This window comes from Aplysia californica, unplaced genomic scaffold, assembly GCF_000002075.1.
Source record: "Aplysia californica isolate F4 #8 unplaced genomic scaffold, AplCal3.0 scaffold00068, whole genome shotgun sequence".
NCBI lineage: Eukaryota > Metazoa > Mollusca > Gastropoda > Aplysiida > Aplysiidae > Aplysia > Aplysia californica.
In genome coordinates, this window is record NW_004797338.1 from 900,279 (window position 1) to 907,622 (window position 7,344).

Sequence of the window (7,344 nt, forward strand, 5' to 3'; positions counted from 1 at the left end):
AGCCAAAGGTATGTTACCTCACCATGGCGAGACAGCATGAGCCAAAGGTTGGTTACATCAGCATGGTGAGACAGCATGAGCCAAAGGTATGTTACTTCACCATGGCGAGACAGCATGAGCCAAAGGTTGGTTACATCAGCATGGTGAGACTGCAGCCGGATGGCTGTCATGACGTCACTATAGACTTTTCACAGCTTGTGGCAGGGAAACGCTTACGTTTGGGCATCAGATGGTGTGAAATGTATCACGGCGCGGTGGAATCAGGCGCTCGTTAATTTTTGGGCATATGGGGTTATTCGTATCATCTTAAGCCTGTTCATTTGCCTACCTTTCGATTAAAAAAATATTCATCTACGTAGAATAGAAGTCGAAATACTTGTGATTGAAGGAGATCGGGGTCCCCTGGTTTTAGAGGTAAAATTAGTGAGAATATGTCCGCCAGATTGGTAACTTCCATAGCCTGAGAGTCGTTGGAAACTGAAAATTTACATTTTTTGTGTCTTTAATCAATGGGTTTCTTTTCAGTAAAACCCACAGACAAATGTTTTTTAAATTTAAATGAACGTAAAAGGTGTTGAGCCAAAAAAAAAGAAAAATTGCCCAATGGCCCAAAAAAATATTTTAAAAAATGCCCTTTTCTTTGATTTCTTTATTTATTGACAACCGTCTGATTTAACCACGATGCCTCACAACGTAGGAAACGCGTGTTAGCTTCACGATATGGTTTCCCCGGTTGTTTTTGTTTGTCTTTTTTTTCAACAGAGTTGTGATTTGGGGAATTTATTGGGGGAGGGGGGTAGGAAATGGGATAAAGGGGGGTAGACTGGGTCCACCCTGGCGTTCATGGACAGTGACATCAGAGTGACGTCATGGTTATTATATGTGCCTTTGATAAACCCGTCTCATTCAGTGACAATGGGCGCATATAATTAATTAAATACGACGGTTCTCCTTTTCTGCCAGACGCTTTCCTCTGAATTAATTATGACAGAATTATTGGAACGGTGTAATCTGACCTTTAACAGAAAGGGTATTTTGCTCGCGGCATTATCAGGAGAGGAGGAAAATCGAAGGGATAATAGAGGAAAGTTATCGCTTTCAGCTTCCTTTTCTCATTTATTGTTTTTGGCTTTTCCCAAGAGTTCTCGTCAACATCTGAATCCCCCTCCACCTCTCTACTACCCACCTCCCATAGATGTGTGGGTGGGGAATTTTCACCTGGGGTATTATTCTCATTGTTTATTCCACATTAGGACAATTCTGTTCTGGTCTATACAGAACAACAGGGGGCGGATTATATTTCTGTGTTTCGCTTACTACGACCACAGGAAAACAACAACAACAACAGCTTGTAGAACAGACCTCACAACCCTTATTGACGAAATGTTTTGTTGAACGTAGGACTGTGACACGTAATGACAAAACAACTTATTGAAACTGAGAGGGAGTAGAGAAGGCGTAGGAGGAACACATGAGAGGGGAGGGATAATTCTCAATTATACCGTGTATGTCTCGGTGTCCTTGAGTATAAAAAAGTTTGGTGGATTTGGTCTATCTCTGTGTGTGTGTGTGTGAGAGTGGGGGGGGGTGAGGGTAAAATATGTAGATCTATGTTTTGTGTGTGTATGTGTATGTATGTGTGTCTGTATTTTTGTTTAATAAATGTATGTAAGTTTGTGTGTGTGTGTGTGTGTGTGTGTTTGTGTGTGTGTGTGTGTGTGTGTGTGTGTGTGTGTGTGTGTGTGTGTGTGTGTTTCATGGAAAGAGTCAGAGGGGACGGGACAAAGAGTTGAAGAAAAAAGTAAACTTTCCTGAGGAAACCTCTAAGGGTATTCGAACCAAGATTACCCAAACCTTAGACCAGAACCAATTTATATACTAACGATCAATGTTGCTTTTCTTAAGGCACAATCTTTGATATACTCCATCTTAAAGTGCGAAGAACGAGGCTGTTTTTCTCTAACATCGTTTTCCCAAAGCCTACAGTTTTAATCAATGAGCCAGTTAACTTGTCGAGGACGGGTCCGTTAGTCGATATTGCAATAGTTCAACGGCCCTGAAAGGCGGCCGTTGCCCCAGTGCCCCTGTTCCTCCTACAGTCATTAACGGCTGGTCTATTGCTCCATTTCAGAGGCGCCCCGAGACAGTTTCATGCGGTCCCATTCATCGAAATGAAACCCGATTCGTGCCAGTGATAACATATAGCCTTTACTACCTGCTCTCACGTCGTAGAAAGGAATCTCTTGCAGTGCAACAAAAAAGGAGACATGACGCCCAGGGCCATGAAAAAACGAAGGAGCTGGAGGATTAAGCCCAAGTAAATTAGGAGGCATCACGGACGACGCCAGTAACATTTAATTTTGACTAACTATAATTATAATCTCCTACTTTGACTCTGACACAGTTTTTGTCTCTTTTTTTCTGTTTCTTTTCTTTTTTCTTTTTTAAAAATGTGTTTAAGTCGTGTCACTCTTTGGGAAAGTAGAAGCTAATAATGATTGCGATATTATTCTACTGGGAATCTATCTCACTTAAGTCAACTTTTCCATTTTTTGTTTTTATTATCAAAATGAAAACATAAAATGCCTTAGCAGCAAACGTGGTTTTGAGTGGGCAAGCAGGATATTATGATTAAATGCATTTTAGTTTTAAAATATTTCCAGTTCTTTACAAACTTTCAGGTTTTCTTTCAGAAATAAAGAGATATAAAGACAATCATTATGTTTTCCAGAAACATATCCTTATCTTAAAAATCGAAATTCTATTTTCGAAATGTTCTGTCCAGCATCCATGGTACTTACCCTATTGATTTAGACTTTCAATAATTCATTTCGCTTCTGGTTTCACTACGCCTCGTTATTGCAGCTGTTATATCGATGCGCTGACAAGCTGAATTTTTCAGAGCCCGGATCTTGACCTTTTGCTCGATCAAAAGGGCCCGTTAGGTATGTTTCGACTGAAAAGGGAATAAAAGGGAATTAGATAAGGGCAATTCTTTATTGCTCTCTGCAGTCTGAGACAAAACGTCAAAGTAAGTATTTGTTAAAATGTGTTCGACCGGATATGAATAGAAATATGACAAACGGATAGTCACTTCTCCAGAGCTACAGAATAAATGTTGATATGTCTGCGAGCTTCCAATTTTGTAGACACTTTTTGCCAAACCTCAACGGGTGCAAATTTCACATACAACAATGTCCTCAGCAGAAAAAGAAAACATTTATGCTCTTTGCCCCTTTCCCGTAGTCAGCAAACCAGTCCAGATTGATCGGTCAACATTACCGGGGTCGAAGCCCGTGGTCAAGTAGCTACGAGTCGTGCTGAGGGCCACTTTCTGGTTATGTTCTTGTTTATGGTTTATACAGATGGCTAAAGGGCCAAGTTTGTTGTGATATAATTCATATTCTATAAAACACTTTTCAGATATCTCCACCATCCTGACGATGTGCTCGGAACGTAGAATACTGAAGATACAGTTCTTCTGGAAGTGCAGTCAGTGTATAAATCTTTGGTAAGAGCTTGAGTTGTATGATGAGAAGCAAAACTTAGATCAGATTGTCTTAAAGAACTATAGACCTGTTTCAAATCTACCTTTTTTGTCTAAAATCCTTGAAAAGGTTGTCCTCGAGCAGCTTCGTCATCACTTACAAGAAAACAATCTGTTAGAGCCATTCCAGTCTGCCAATCGAGCTAACCACAGCACAGAAACAGCACTTCTTAAAGTCATGAACGACATGCTTACTGATTGTGATTCAGGAAAAGTTGTTTTGCTGAGCCTTTTAGATCTATCAGCAGCTTTTGATACAATTGACCATCACATTTTATTGAAGCAATTGGAAGTGTCTTTTGGATTATCCGGGACTGCCCTTAGCTGGTTTTCTTCTTACCTGCCAAATCGTTACCAATCTGTTTTTATTAAAGGGCTTAAGTCATCAGATCATGCTCTTAAGTATGGGGTCCCCCAGGGCTCAGTCCTCGGTCCAGTTTTGTTCACCATTTATACTCAACCACTTGTCAAGGAAATAGTTAAATATGACTTAAAATACCATTTCTATGCTGATGATACCCAAATTTATGGTTCAACATTGTTTACCAACTTAGATGAACTTGTCCATCGTGCTGAAAATTGTATTGCCTTAGTGAAAAACTGGATGAACAAAAATAAATTGATGTTAAATGATAATAAAACAGAAGTCATTCTGGCAGGCAATGCAAAGTCTGTTAAAGAGGTTGACCATGATCACATTAAAATTGGTAATGCAACAATTTTATTTTCAAGAAAAGTTAAGAATCTTGGCATCTATTTTGATTCTAGTTTGTCAATGTCGGCTGAGGTAAATCATCTGATCAGCTGCATGTATTTAGAAATAAGAAAAATTAGTAAAATACGTCATCTGATCAATACCAAGTATACTGCTTTACTAGTAACTAGCTTAATTTTATCAAAACTCGATTAATATAACTCCTTGTTATCAGGAATATCACTGGAGAAAGTTAAAAGACTTCAAACTGTCCAAAACAATGCAGCACGTTTAGTTTTACGGGGAAAAAAGCGAGATTCTGCTAAACCTCTTTTACGAACTTTGCATTGGCTTCCTGTTGAGAAAAGGATTGTGTACAAGTTGGCCACCATATGTCACAAATGTTTGAATGATAATGCACCATCATATTTATCAAATATGTTAAGACTGTACATTCCAACTCGCAGTTAAAGATCATCAGCTGACACAAAGAAATTTATTTTACCATCTATGAAACTTAAAACAATGGGTGAAAGGGCATTTGAATACCAAGGCCCTAAGATCTGGAATGCTTTACCAAGTACGTTGAGAGAAATCAAATCTTTTGATTCATTGAAATGTCAGCTGAAGTCGTTTCTGTTTTTAAATTAATAAGATGAATATTTGGAATAATTTTCTTTAGTCAGAACACAACGTTTCATGTTAGTGTTGTATGTTGTACTGTATTGTAAAGCGCTCAGAGCCTGTATACTTTATTCGGGGTTGAGCGCTATATAAATGTCATTTATTATTATTATTATGAAATCCGGCTGAAAACGATGTGCATGTTCTTGGCTCACCAATATATTCAAGACGACTTCGTAAACAAATAATTTCTTGTTATGGACGCAAATACATAATCTGACTTCCTCCAAGAATTTACACTAGGTTACTCTATTCGGCATTTTTCACAATATTTGCTTTATGCAGTTCAATTTCAATATTGCACGTTTTTTTACATTGACACTAAGACAAAAAATCTGATGCCAGCTGTATCATCAAATTCGTACCATCGGTAAAAATAGTTTATGGCCATATAACTAGGTGTTCTATTACATTTTTCTAGCAATATCTTGACGACATTTGAATTACAACTCTAGAACCAACTCGACTGTAATTTGAAGATAAACGTGTTGTCTACATTCATTCCCTTTGATCTGAAAATCATAGTCAGCTGTTGTTAACAGCTAACGAGGAAGGAGGCAGTATCTGTCCGCATTGACCGCTGCCAGCCCCAAACAGGGCACAAACTGATCAGCATTCAGGAATCGAGACAGGGAATGCTAAGTGTCCAAAAATGGGGGAAAGTAACAAAAAGAAAAAAAGCAACAAAAAAAAAGGGGGCCCGAAAAACTGGGCAGGGCAAGTAAACATTTGTAACAAAGAAGGTTCAGTTGGGAAAACATAATATGCGGGCCAAAGTGCGTGTCATAAAGTAAAATCATACTGCGGAAAATCGAAGGGTGGCAAAGATCAAATGTGAGGCATCGTGGTGAAATCAGGTGCTCGTTAAAATTTATAATAAAATCAGAGGAACCCACATTTTTCCACAGGTTTCGGAATTTTTCTCGAATTTAAATAAATGGGCCCGTTAAAAATATATTTGTGTGTGAATTTTCCTGGAAAACTTTGATTTAAGACACAAAAGTGTAAATTTAAAGCTTCCGAGGACTCTCTAGCAATGGCAGTCGCCATACTTTGGAGGCCATTTTCTCGCTAATTTTGCGTCTGAAACCAGGTGACCCCACCAACTTCAATCCCAAATATCTGAATTCCTATAGATTGATACTTTTTTGTCAAAAGCAAGACAAATGAAGAAGCTATTATTAGGATGATACAAATAACTATATGCCCAAAAACTGACGTGCGCCTGATTCCTCCATATCAAGAACACAAACTATTTTCATCATATTAGACGCGTTTATTCATCAATATTGATGTATACATTTTTATAGCGACCTTCGACTCCCTCAAATTGTTCACACAAAGTCTTTGATTCGTCTATATGATACAGAACTACTTTCTCCTCTGCCATCTCCCGGTGCGTATACTGACACAGTACAGGCAAGTATTGATTCTTAAGATCTTTCACCGAGTCAAGATATTTCTTACCCACCCCTCCCCCCTTTCCGCTTCCCAACCCCTTCTCAGCTTCTCAACTTCATATAAGATCGGATGATTTTACCAGGGTCAAAGACAAAAATAATTCAGGTTTAGTACTTTGTCTGGTTTTCTGAGCTCTTTTTTAGCGAGATGAATAGTACAGAGTTTCGGGTTCACACTTTTACATTTATCTACTGACGAGTAGACATTTAACCATCATTCCCATGGAAACAATAGACACTTTACATGATTCGAACCGTTGGCTTCGGCTCTTCAAGTTCTGTTCTTGCATCTTCACTTCTTTTGGAATGCACGTTGAACCACCAAAAAACCCCAAATTAATAACAAGAAAACACGACAAAAAACGTATTGCCCTCAAAGACCAGTTTCCCTTCAACGACATATATCGATGCACTCGATCCTCATCGTTAGATTCCTCCTGTGGGTCTTCCTCCTACTCTTTTACGTGTCCCCTCTTACTTGCTACTACTCATTCTTGCACTCCGCCACTCTTCCCTCCTCCTCTTTCTCCTCCCCTCTCTTCCTCCTCTTCATCATCATCCTCCACCTTTGGCTTTCTTTTTTTCCATCTGTACCTTCTCCCTTCCTTCTCCATTACCTCGTCCTCCCCATTTTCCTTCTCCTTTTCCTCCTCTATCTCTTCCTGGACCTCTTCCACCGCCACTTCTTCTCCTTCTCCATCTTGTCTTCTTCCTATTGTCCTCCTCCTCCTAATCATCGTCGTCCTTCTCCTTTCCTCTTTCTTTTGCCTCTCTTCCATCTTATCCTGGTCTGTTTTACTGTATCCAATAAAGTCTTCCCACCCTCCACAATCCTATTCGCACTATTCATTTGTTCTCTGGTTTTGACTGAGGCATCAAACCATGAAGGACCCAAAAGGAGGGATGTGTGTGTGTGTGTGTGTGTGTGTGTGTGTGTGTGTGTGTGTGTGTGTGTGTAT

The 7,344-nt window shown here is 39.3% G+C and overlaps 1 protein-coding gene across 2 annotated transcripts in view; it reads right to left on the reverse strand.

Annotated features, from left to right (window-relative positions):
- The window catches only part of LOC101862711, an 88,716-nt gene that overhangs the window by 54,013 nt on the left and 27,359 nt on the right, over window positions 1-7,344 (reverse strand). The window contains exon 2 of one of the 2 annotated variants that reach the window (XM_005093724.3): window positions 2,802-2,956. The exons of the other annotated variant lie outside the window; for it this stretch is intronic. The gene's annotated coding sequence lies outside the window, so the exon portion shown is untranslated. The remainder of the gene's footprint in view (window positions 1-2,801; window positions 2,957-7,344) is intronic. 2 annotated transcript variants of the gene reach the window in all.